Below are 12,256 nucleotides of genomic sequence, written 5' to 3'. Positions count from 1 at the left end.
TGGGTGTCTCTTGGGGGAGGGGAGAAGGTACCCATGCCATTTATATGCCATTTATTTGAAGAGCATTACATAAACACATCTGATTGTCTAATTCTCTGACAGAATAGAAGCTCAGGGTTTCTGGAATGAAGCAAGGCATTCATCCAAGCTAAGATCCTGACTGCATTCTCATACTATCTAATAATTTCCTTTGTAGCATTCATCAAAACTGTAATTACGTAAGGATTTGTGGGTTTTGTTCTCTAGCTTCCCCACCTAGACCTGTACCACACCCTCGTGCCCTTTCAAACCTCTTCCCATTTATGGTTGTATTCCTGGCAATGCACACAATGCCTGTTCATATGGTAGGGCCTCAGTAAATATTTGTGAGTGAATACATAAATTCTACTAGATTATAAACTCCAAGCACAAGAATGGTCTCACAAATCCAAAGTATTTAGCACATAGCGTGACAGAGCATATAAATCTAATAAATGTTTCTTGAATAAAGAGTTGTCTAACTTATTTATTCTCTCTACAGAATGCCACAGTCAACAAAACAGGTTTCATGCTATCATGAAAACATTCTAGTAGGAGGCAAGGGAGCAGAGGTAACAAACCTACATGCATGAATAATTAAGTAATTGAAATGTCAGACCGTGGTACGTGTGCTTATACTCTTACAACAGGTCAAGAAAGCCTGCCTTGGGAAGCTGACAGCCAGGAGCAGAGCTGACGGCGCCATTCTCTGAAGAGCACAGAAGAGCCTCCCGGGCAAGGGAATAGCTTGTGCCAAGGCCCTGCGCAGGCGTTTGGCAAGTTCAAAAGGTCAGTGAGGCCAGAGGAATCACTGAAGGTGGACATGGCCATCCACCCCTGCCACCTCCGCGATGGAAACTGAAGAAAAGCGGCTCGGACAGCATGACATGAGGAATTCAGTGACAGCACAATCATCTAGTAGCAAACACAAAGGAATCCTGTCCCAAGCACCCAAAGGCATGGTGTTCAATACTCGCACCGTCTGGCTTTGAAGCATTAAATGAAGAATCCCTCATCAAAACTTAGGGAAATGTTATGATTATAATGTTAACTGCACTATCAGGATACAAAATTGCTTAGACAGAATACGTGCAACCAACCAAGGACTACGCAAAGAAATAAGACAATGTGCATGCTCATTTCTTAAAGCATCGTTTAACAAATATTTAGCGAATGTCTTCTGGTGCTGGGCATCATTCTTGGTGCCGGGGTTACAACAGTGAACAAAACAGAAAAACACCTGTCCTTGTGGTGCGTCTGTATATTACCAAAAAAGAGATAGCCAAAAAGTAAAAATTACACAGAGGATGGGACCATTCAGCTGTGACAAAGGCTACAAATGAAAGCTGTGAGGATCAACTTGGATGCCTTCCCTGGTCACCTTCACAAATTATCTGTCAGCCAACCAACAGAGCAAACATGAACAGAGGTTTCCTTTAAGCAGTGAAACTATGAAACAATTTTCTTTTCTTTTCCTGCATTTTTTTAATTTCTTTTGCAATGAGGATGTTATTTTACTTATGTAATCAAATTAACAAATTTGTTAAATAATACGGAAAGCCCTAACCGGTTTTGCTCAGCGGATAGAGCATCGGCCTATGGGCTGAAAGGTCCCAGGTTTGATTCCAGTCAAGGGCATGTACTTTGGTTGGGGCGCATCCCCAGTAGGAGGTGTACAGGAGGCAGCTGATCGATGTTTCTCTCTCATCGATGTTTCTAACTCCCTATCCCTCTCCCTTCCTCTCTGTAAAAAATCAATAAAATATATTTTTAAAAAGTTTCTTCAATGTAAGTTTCTATTTTTTTAAAAAAAAAGACATTTCTGTGATTCTATCGCAGAGAAGCAGCAAGAAGTGCTTTCAGGAGTTGATCCACCTGTTATGGGGACGTTAGTGGACCTCAGCAGAATGAAGCTCGTTATTTCATTTATTGATATTTTTATTGATTTTAGAGAGAGAAACAGAGAAAGAAATATCAATTTGTTGTTCTACTTGTTTATGCACCCTTTGGTTGATTTTTGTATGCGCTCTGGCTGAGGATCAAACCTGCAACCTTGGCCTGTCTAACCAACTGAGCTACCCAGCCAGAACCAGGGGCTCCTTATTTTAAAAACCTTCTTGATCACATTTCAAACTCAGAGTCAAAACACTTGACTGCCGCAAAACCAACTGTGGAAATGGGATCAATAGTGACTCCAATCACGTCAGCAGGACGTAGGGCAGATTATCGCTCCCATGTCTGAGAGAGAGGGATGTCAGGGTTACAGTCCTCTGCATCGGGAAAACCAGCGTGTCCCATGACGTCAAATCCACCTCCCGCCAGCACCTGACACTGAGGAACAAAACAAGTGAAGGAACGGGACCAGCCCACCGTTTACTTAACCCGCACAATCTGCAGGCAGCAATGTTAGTATGAGGTCTGAAGGGAGAACACCCAGAGCCCTAAGTAAACGGGAAGAAACAGGCTACTTAATTTGATCAAAACCACACAGAAGTGCTATTTTCTTTGTCTCTGTTAATGCACAGACACATTTCTGGATAAAAATTAATATAACCACTAGAACAACGGGGAGGGGGTTTGGGGGGAGTCAATACATTGCCAAAACAGATAAAATGGCTGTACTAAACCTGACTACACTGTAAATTAACTTTGCCTACATTTTCTGTCTCTCTTTACTTCCCCCTCCTATTTTAGAAATTCAATTTTTTAAAAAAATGTCATAATAAGTAGCATTCAGCAATTCTCAAGGAAAAGCATCTCTTGCTATTTTCCCAGGCTTCCTTCTCTTTCCTAGAAAGACAAAAGAAAAGAAAAGAGAAAGAAAAAAAGAACGGCAACAAGGAGACTGTTCTGCGCTGTTGTACATCCTGCGATGCTGATGTAACGGGCCGGGCCGGGGGCGCCCTGCCTGGCTGCCCGCGGACAGCGGCAAGCAGCTCACGGCCAAGTCACAGCTGAGCACACGCTGCTGCCACAAAGGCCACCGAGGAGGCAGCCTTCAGAGGCTGACGGAGCCTCCCGACCCCGCGAAAGAGCAGGAGGCCCTGGGGCCAATGGAGGCAGAGGCTTCCAGCATTCCCAGCCTCTCCGCTTGGGCATCGTGCAGACAGGGAGGGGAATGGCCCCTGGGGCGCCCTCGGAAGTGCACACTGGGGAAAGGGGCATGTTTAACATCAGGAGCGAGAGGCAAGTGCCAAGACACCGAGTGAAGTCAGGAAGGAGGTGGAGGGACAGAGTAAGAAGGGAAATGCAGGGTGACGTGGCCACGCCAGAACTGAGGCTTGTTACCTACCTCTCAGGCTTCCAGGGATCCACGTGTAAGAATATCCCTCACAGCGTTAGGCACAATGGCAAAGCATTGGGGACAACCTCGATTTAGAAAGTTAAGCACATGGGTAAGCTATTGGTTATATGATTCTTTCAACTGCTGTGCCGGTGGTGCCCCATGTGTTGTTCGAGGACATTCGCTACCCAACTCCCTCAAGAGACCGCGCCAACCAGTCTCCCTCGGCTGTGCGCGCAGTGGGCTGTACTCAGCTGGGTGACCTGCTCTCACCCCCCTGCCTGGTCACATCCCTCCTTTCCTACAGTGACTCCGATTTCCATGTCTCCTCAAAACACCATGCTGCAAAGTGTGGTTCCTAATCCCTCAGCTGCCTTCCCTCCTCCACACACCTCGGGAGGGAGTGGGGCCCCCCCGAATCTGACAGCTGGTGGTGGGGAGGGACCAGTGAAGGAGGTGGGGCACGTCATTTGGAATCCATGCACTATTTGGCTATTTCAGAACCAGACTACAACAGGGGTTCCCTCTCCGGAAAAGCTGTCTGTGTGGAGGGCAGAACCCCCACTGAGGAATAAGGGTTGGTCCAGAGGGATTCAAAGCAGCTGCTTGATGGTAATGATCTGGCTGTGTTATTTTTAATAATCTAGCAATATATTGAAAGCAAAGAATGAGAAAGCACCTGACTTATACAAGGGCTTGTCATGCGGTCAGAGGTATCCACTTCCTCGACATTGTAATATTAAATGTCCCTTTATTTTGTCTCTGGGAAATTTTTAGATCAGTGAGAAGAACGCCTTTCTTTGTAAAGTGGGAAAAATGTGGTTATGAAGGGGCAGTAGAAGAAAAACTGGCTCGATGCTTTCATCATAGGTGCTTCCCTCGATAGATAAATTTTGGAAAGAGTACACCTGGGAAATCCCTGTAAGCATTATCTGGGGCATGTAACTATATTGTCTTCAAGCAAAAAAATCAAACCATTTCTTGGGTTTTGGGGCCAGGCCCGATTTTTTATTACAAATCATAAAGGTCTTTTCATGATTACCCCCCACACCAAAGAGTTTCTCCATTTGCATCATAAGCCAGATTTTCAAACCTCTCCTCCAAATATGATAGTGCAAACCACTATTTAATTATGTATTCAAGATCTTCAAAGGGAAGTACAATCAAAGGGAAGCATGTTTGCAGAACTTTGATAATGAAAGAGACACGGTGGAGCTGATTAAGTCTGCCTTGAAGACCTGCATCGGAAAGCAGGTAGGACAAAAACCCTGCTGCCAAATTACTGTTGTTCTTTCCGTGATGATGACTTAATAACAGCAAGCAGCACCGGGAAATGATAGCCAAATCCCTCTCACTGATATTATAAAAATACTCTTTAGAGTGCTGCTGGAGTTCTTTCATTACAACCTACCAGCTTTTAATCAGCAACAACTTTAAAAATTTTGGAAATATAAATGGGTGGTTTTGATTGATTTTGCATGACATTGGGTCATCACAACCACACACACAGAAGAAAGTTTTATGTTTTCCTCCTACAACTTCAAAGGAAAGCATGAAAGGACTAGTGTCCTTTCCCCAGGGGAGTGTGGCTTATAGTCACATAGCTTTCAGCTACCCAGTGCTGAAGTAATATATGAAAGAAAGGAAAGTTTTCTCCAGGACCATCTAAATAGAATGATGAGAATGCCTTAAAGAGATGTTGAAAATGAAAGAAGCTATGCTCAAAAAGATTATTCATTTTAAAGGCTCAGGAAAAAAAAAAAACTGAAAATGGCTGTGGGAAATTAAGAATGATTCATACAGATCTTGAACTTGGCCTCTGGGGAGAACAAATATATTCTACCCTGTGCTTATAGCATCCAATCCCCATCACCTCCCTAAGAAAGCCTGTAATGAAAGCCGATTACCTCACAACATGCCACTAGAAAGAATGACCCATCTACTTTCCACTGCTTACTGAGGTACAAGAGGTTACCATGGTCCAGGCAGCCCCATCACAAGCAATGCCAAACATGCAGTGAATGAATGGAGATTACATAAAGGCGCTGGGGAGGTGCTATAGGACAGCCAAAGGTTCCTTGTTATAGAGCAACATAACAGCCTGCCTCAATGGTGAGTGTAGCAAGACAGCAAGAAAGTTCAAGAAAGTATAATTAAGTTGTGTTCTATGTAAAATTTCATAAGCTACCTAAAAAATTAAGAAATAGGTTATGACACTTAAGTAAAAAAGGCATTTTAAAGAATAAGAAGAGTGTAAAGAAAACATTGCCCAAGCCACATCCTGTAAGAAATACAGCCACTGTGGTGTCAATTACTTTGACTTGTTTTGTTTTTTGTTTGGGTTTTTAGCTTGGAAATTATCTTGAACCAACTTTTTCACATTTTACTTTTTAATATGTACGTATTTGTATATATATGGATACCTATATGCTAGTTTTTTTCCTGAACTACATGACAGTTAGTTGCAAATATCATGCCCTTTCCCCCTAAATATTTCAGCATGTGTTCCAAGAACAAAGACATTGTCTTACCACACACGATTATTAAATTCAGGAGGCTTTATGTAAATGCAATATTAAACAATGTACAGTTTATTTTCAATATTCATCAATTATCTAAAAAATGTCCTTTATGGAAATTTTTGTCCCAATCCAGGAATTTGCATTGCATTTACTTGTCAGGCCTCTTCAGGCTCCTTTAATCTAAAATAATTCCTTACTCCTTCTTTTTCTTCAATGATATTAACCTTTTCAAAAATTATTTGCCATTCGTTTTATAACATGCCCCTTCAATGGGTCTGATATTTCCGTAAGTGTATGTTTATGTTTATTTTACACATTTTAGGCAGTAATATGTCATTAGTTCTATCACAACAGGAAGCTCAACTGTTTCTTTGTGATTTTAACTGTAAAAACTTGGTTAAGGTGGCATCTGCCAGGTTTTCAACTAGAGTGTTACTGTTTTAATTTTTGCTATTAATTTTTAACCTTTAGGAAGATACTTCGAGATAATGTAATATACTGTTCTCATCAAACTGATGCCGGTGTAATAGCCTGGGTATTATTTAATAGCAAAGGAGGAAAGACCAGATAGACGCATGCCCAGTAAGGTCTGAGTGAAGTGGGAAAATACTTGTTGGTGAATCACACCCAGAAACAGGTAATTGGCAGGATGGACGTGGCCACTGCAAACTGGTGAAATGAAAATATATAAAAACTTCCAGACAAAGGAGCCACTCCCTCATGGCTCCAGAGCACCTGGCTCCTGATACTCCTGACGAAGGGGCAGGCTCCGCTGTGGCCACATGGCTCATGGCCTCGTGGGGCTCCACACCTGGACTCACAGACTTGAATTTGGCCTGAATGCTGAGCCACAGCCGGCTGCCACATGGAACAGAAACTGGGCACTGGGCTTGTTTCTGGCTTTGCCGAACTCCCAGCTGCGCCTTTTCCAGGCTGGCTTAAGGGGCAAGGCACTTTGGAACCTGAGAAATGTAACTCCATGCCAATCAAATCTCCACCTCCCACCCTCTTGTGCAAGTCTTGGAAAATTCCTTCTCTGAAGATATTGCAAGAACCTTTCTCCCACTGGTTGTCTGGGAAGTCTGACCTATTAATTCCTCCGGCATCAAGACTTTCACCCAAGTTTTAGCACCCATTGATGATAATCGCTTAAAACAATTAGTATGGGATGTTTGAAAAATCACTTCAGTATCTTTTGTAAAGGCAATATTATTAGGAACTAAAAATGAGTTTTGAGTTTTGTCATGAAACAGAATTTTTGGACTGGAACCTGGATTCTTTGTCTACCAGAGTCGAAGAATGAATCCACAGACAGAGGTTAGTACAGCAAAGGTAGAGATTTACTGAAGAACAAGTACAGACTCCCACGTGGGGAGGGGGAAAGGGTCCCACCGACTTCCTGTTTCCGTGGTTTATAAAGGCTCTAGTTCCTGTGTCTTGATATCCCCTCTGATTGGTCAATATTCCCTTTCGAATTGGCTTCTATTAGTGACTCCTGAGCCCCTCCTCCTCCCTCATTGTCCTCCTAGTCCTCCTGGGCCTTCTTCCTTCTCCTCTACTTTGTAAATGTAGACCTTTTTGGCTACTTCCAGTTCCCTTGTTTTCTAGAAATATACCTGCTGCTGCTCCCTTGTCTCATGGAAATGTACCTTCTCCCCGTCTGTAGCCCTATGTTGTTTTTTCCCCGTGGACCCCAATTCTAAAAATTCCCTACATCTGCCTCTGTTCCCCTAAAATTCCTGTTTCAGTCATTTCTCATGTTTATGTTTTTAGATGTATGGAGAGATAGATACCTGTGTAGTTGGGTCAAGCCTGCAATTTAACTGATTTCTTAAGACATACAGAAATCTTTCTCTCCTCCTGGCATTTTGAGTGAAAAGCCTTCCTCCCATGTGACTATTTAATGTGTGCATAAGGGCATGCGCATGCAGCAATTATGTATTGCTTCCTAAGGAAGTTCTTCAGCATACTACTATGTAGGATATATTGGTGTGTTTTTCACAATGCAAGTCTTTTTTTCGTGCAATTGTAGGATTTTTACCCTTGCAATCAAAAGGATTGGCGAGTGGATGTCCAAGGAATCGCTCCTCTTTTAATATCAGATGCTCTGAGGGCCCAGAACCAGTGCTGAAACTGGAAAACCGTTCCATAAACTGGAGTAATCAGATACATAGACACGAAGCTTGGATCTTGCATTAAATGGATGCGCGATAGACCATGTTAAACGGAAAATTCACTGAACTTTATTAAATATATAATGAGTTCTTAAAAATAAAAGCTTTCTAGCCCAGCCAGTTTGGCTCAGTGAGTAGAACATCATTCTGTGTGCTGAAGGGGCCAGTGTTTGATTCTGGTCAAGGGCATGTCCCTCGGTTGCAGGCTTGATCTCCAGCTCCGGTCTGGGCGCCTACAGGAGGCAACCAAACCCATCGATGTGTCTCTCTCACATTGATGGTTCTCTCTGTCTCTCCCCCTCCCTTCCACTCTCTCTAAAAAGCAATAGGAAAATATCCTCGGGTGAGAATTATCCAAAAAATAAATAAAAGCTTTCTAGCAGCGTGTTGAAAGTAATAATGCAGTAATACGTAAAAATCAACGTTGAAAAAAAAGCCTCTTATACTTGAAAAGTTCCATTTTACTTACTCTAAAGTAATAGAGAAGTGGATAAATCCTTTCTTGTGTAATTCTTAAATTATGTCTTGGTCAGGAAGAAATACCCGGAAGTTTAATTTTAATAGAAGCAGGTCAAGACATCATGTGGCCTCAGTGTTGGTTGTGTTATTTTCCATTGGTGGGTGACAATCAGGTGAGTTTGCCCATAAGGAAGCAAGTAGCCAGGTGAGTGTTGATTACAAGAACAGGCAGATTTCAACAGGATCAAGAGGCAGAGAGGCGGTTGTGTCTACTAAGTAAACACAACGATTTTAAATACTAACAGGCCGTCTGGGAAAAAATTAACTCAATTGTGAAACACATAACAAAAAAAAAAAGGTTTTGGTTGAAGAGTTTATCTGTTGCCCTGTGAACCTGATGAATTATACATCGATGTGGAAAGTGCTGAAAGCTGCAAACTTGAGCTTGAAGTCAGAGGCTAGGGTTTGAGTTACAGCTTCTTTCCTTAATTAGGTATATCCCTTAAGCAGGCTACTTCATCTTTCTCAGTCAACTCTGCCCATAGACATTTATTTGATAAATAAATGTACGGACCCACTTTCCTTTTCTGTAAAATAATTCTTGAACGTATGAGTAACTTAAACATTGTGGCTTCTAAACAGAGGATCCCCCTGTTTAATCTTCGATGGCTTATTATTCTCAACTGAAGACGAATAGCTTCTTAAATATATTCTTATTGAAAAGATCATGTTTTGCTTCTAAAGCATAAAGATTCCAAATGAAAGATTTTAGTTTTCCCTGGTGTAGCAAATATATCCATTAAAATATAATAATGAATAAATGGTATTTTTAAAATTTTCAGTGACATTTTTAATTTTCCAAGGATTTTAATATACATAGATTCTAAACTTAATGATACTAACCTTTTGCAAACAAATACAGGGTTGTAAGAAACCACATATATTTCAGCTAAAGGTTCCAGCTAGACTTCAAGAGAAAAGGTGATGATTAATGAATTTCCAGGTGAAGAGAAACCACCTCAGGCTGCTGCGATTGTCCTTTAACACCACAGGGCAGTCATTTGAGGGATTAACAGGAAAAATGACAAATGAGTTGTTGAAAAGGTGTCTTCACTGGGACCCCTCTGCCTCAACTCGAGCATTAAGACACTCTTGGATTAGCAAGTGTACCCAGACCTCTCACCATTGAGAAGGTGCCAGGCAAACAGGTAGTAAATCCTGCAAATGCTTTCCAGGGATTGGGTTCCAAATTGCCTCTAGCGGTTGGCACAGCCAATAAGCTTAAAGCTAACTTAATGTCAGGTATATCTCTGTTCAGTGTGCTGCCAAAACTGATTAGCTAAGGGCTGTACATGTATGTATTCTTGATTACCTTGCAAACCTGGAAATGGAAAAAATAATACAAGCCATTGCTGGGTATGCTTTTGATAGACTAGATTTCTTTAACAAGGCAACAAAACATTTTATATAACTGCAGAAAGACCTCTTTAAGAGGTAAGTATCTAACCAGCTTGCATTGGCCATCCTGAAAAATACTGTACATTAAATGACTTTTCCCCCCACAACTTCTTCCGATGTTAACAATGAAAGCAGAGTCTCATAGATTTTATTTAGCAAGCAGGTCCAGAAACAGTCACATCACCTCTACTGTTAGCCCAATGAAGTCCCATCTTCCTTCTTGTGGCATAAAGCTCACTGCATAGAAGAATCACACGAGGCAGATGTGACAATATTCTTTTTATTTCTTTTGAATTGGAGTTGACTATTTCTTTTTTTAGTTTTATTTTTCAGTTATTTATATTGAATATTATTTTGTATTTGTTTCAGGTGCACAACACAGTGGCTAAACAATCATATGCTTTACAAAGTGTTCACCCCTGCCCCATATTTCCAATACCAACCTAGCATCATACATAGTTATTATAATATTACTGACTATATTCTCTATGCTGTAACTTACATCCCCGTGACTGTTTGTAACTACCAACCAGTGCTTCTTAATCCCTCCACCTTCTCCCAACCCCTCTCCCCTCTGGCAAATCAATTTCTGTATCTATGAACCTGCTTCAATTTTGTTTGTTTGTTTGTTTGTTTGTTTACATTGCACATAACAGTGAAATCATAGCGTTTGTCTTTCTCTGACTGACTCATTCAGATGTGACAATATTCAAGAGGCAGGATTCAGCTCATCTTTTAAGAGTCTAGAGCAGGGGTGGGCAAACTTTTTGACTCGAGGGCCACAATGGGTTCTTAAACTGGACTGGAGGGCCGGAACAAAAGCATGGATGGAGTGTTTGTGTGAACTAATATAAATTCAAAATAAACATCATTACATAAAAGGGTACGGTCTTTTTTTTTTTTTTTTAGTTTTTATTCATTTCAAACGGGCCGTAGTTTGCCCACAGCTGGTCTAGAGTAATAGAATTTTCTGAGGGGCTGGACACAGATCAGATGGTATCCTAGGACTAGGCACCACCAGGAGGGCTGCTGAATTTACGAAGATTTCCCCCCATCATTCAAGATGGGAGATGGCTGTTCAAGTTAGCCAAACCATTCGTAATATGTGAGAATATTAGTATTAGAAAAGGAAAGAATTCATTTGAATAGACATTTCCTAGTATATATTAGTAGGTATGTTTTGCCCCTAAATCTCTACCCACCTAAACCAGTGGTTCTTCTTAAGGTCTCTTTCCCGTGTCCCTCACCTTTACTCCCATTCCTTCCTATCAATGTGTGGCTAAATGTTGAAACAAAACTGGTTTGAAAGTATCAATTCAAATAATCCAAACTAGGTATATTTTATAAATTTGCCAAAGCACTAGCAATAAGCAGAAGCAAATCAAGACAAGTTTTACTGTGGACAGAATTTAAATAATTGAGCATAACCTGAAATAAACCACAAAAAAATAATAGTAACAGCTCTGATTATAGAATTGAAACATTTCTTTAACGACTGATAATGTACCTAAATGTTACTGAAACTTTCAGACCATTTATTTCTACTTTAAGATAAAAGTAAACTGAACACAAAAAGGTAGCATTAAAAAGTTTTTATTGTAGAATAATGTGGGAAGGACCCTAAATGTTCACTCCGCAAGTCCCCAAAAGATGCAGAAATTCCCTCCACAGTCATCCTGCAAGCCCAAGTGTGTTCACCTCCGGTGCTAGGACTCGTTGTCTGAGTCACCTCCCGCCATCTTTGGCTTTCAGCAATTTTCCTGACACGGCGCAAGCCTGTTTTCTTAAAACATTTGTCCATTAAGCATAAAAATATATAAATACAGGATGTAGTCATCTGACAATACTGACCTTAAATAGAATTGCGGGTAGGATCATTTCTAAATGATATAATTTTATAAAAATAAATCTTTACTTTGTTTCAGTATTCTCACGTCTAAAACATACTAATTTATTTTTAAACCTAAAAATTTAAAAAAAGGTTTACCTAACAAATATTGATAGTTTCTTAGATCTAATATTTTAATTTTATAATATTCACATCTTGGCCCTCTGGAAATTAAGATGAAACCAACAAGTCATTTTTTACGTGAAGTCAAACCAGTCACTAGGATAATGAGTTTCACTTTCCTCACTGATTGATTAAAGCTCCTGACTGTATGTATTCTCCAGCAAACCAATGTACTGGGGGTACTGGGGTGTACAATCATCTCTTCCCTTAAATTCCTCAGCCTCATCCTCTTCTCTTCCCCTTTAATCCTCCCAGTGAGCCTGGAAACAAGCAACAGCTGGAGAGAAGCTGTTGAGAAGCCAACAACCATGGAAGAACCCTAAAATCAACC

Source organism: Myotis davidii, unplaced genomic scaffold (assembly GCF_000327345.1).
Source record: "Myotis davidii unplaced genomic scaffold, ASM32734v1 scaffold147, whole genome shotgun sequence".
In the NCBI taxonomy this organism is placed as follows: domain Eukaryota; kingdom Metazoa; phylum Chordata; class Mammalia; order Chiroptera; family Vespertilionidae; genus Myotis; species Myotis davidii.
The sequence above is the reverse complement of the archived record's forward strand: the minus strand, read 5'-3'. Positions refer to the sequence as shown.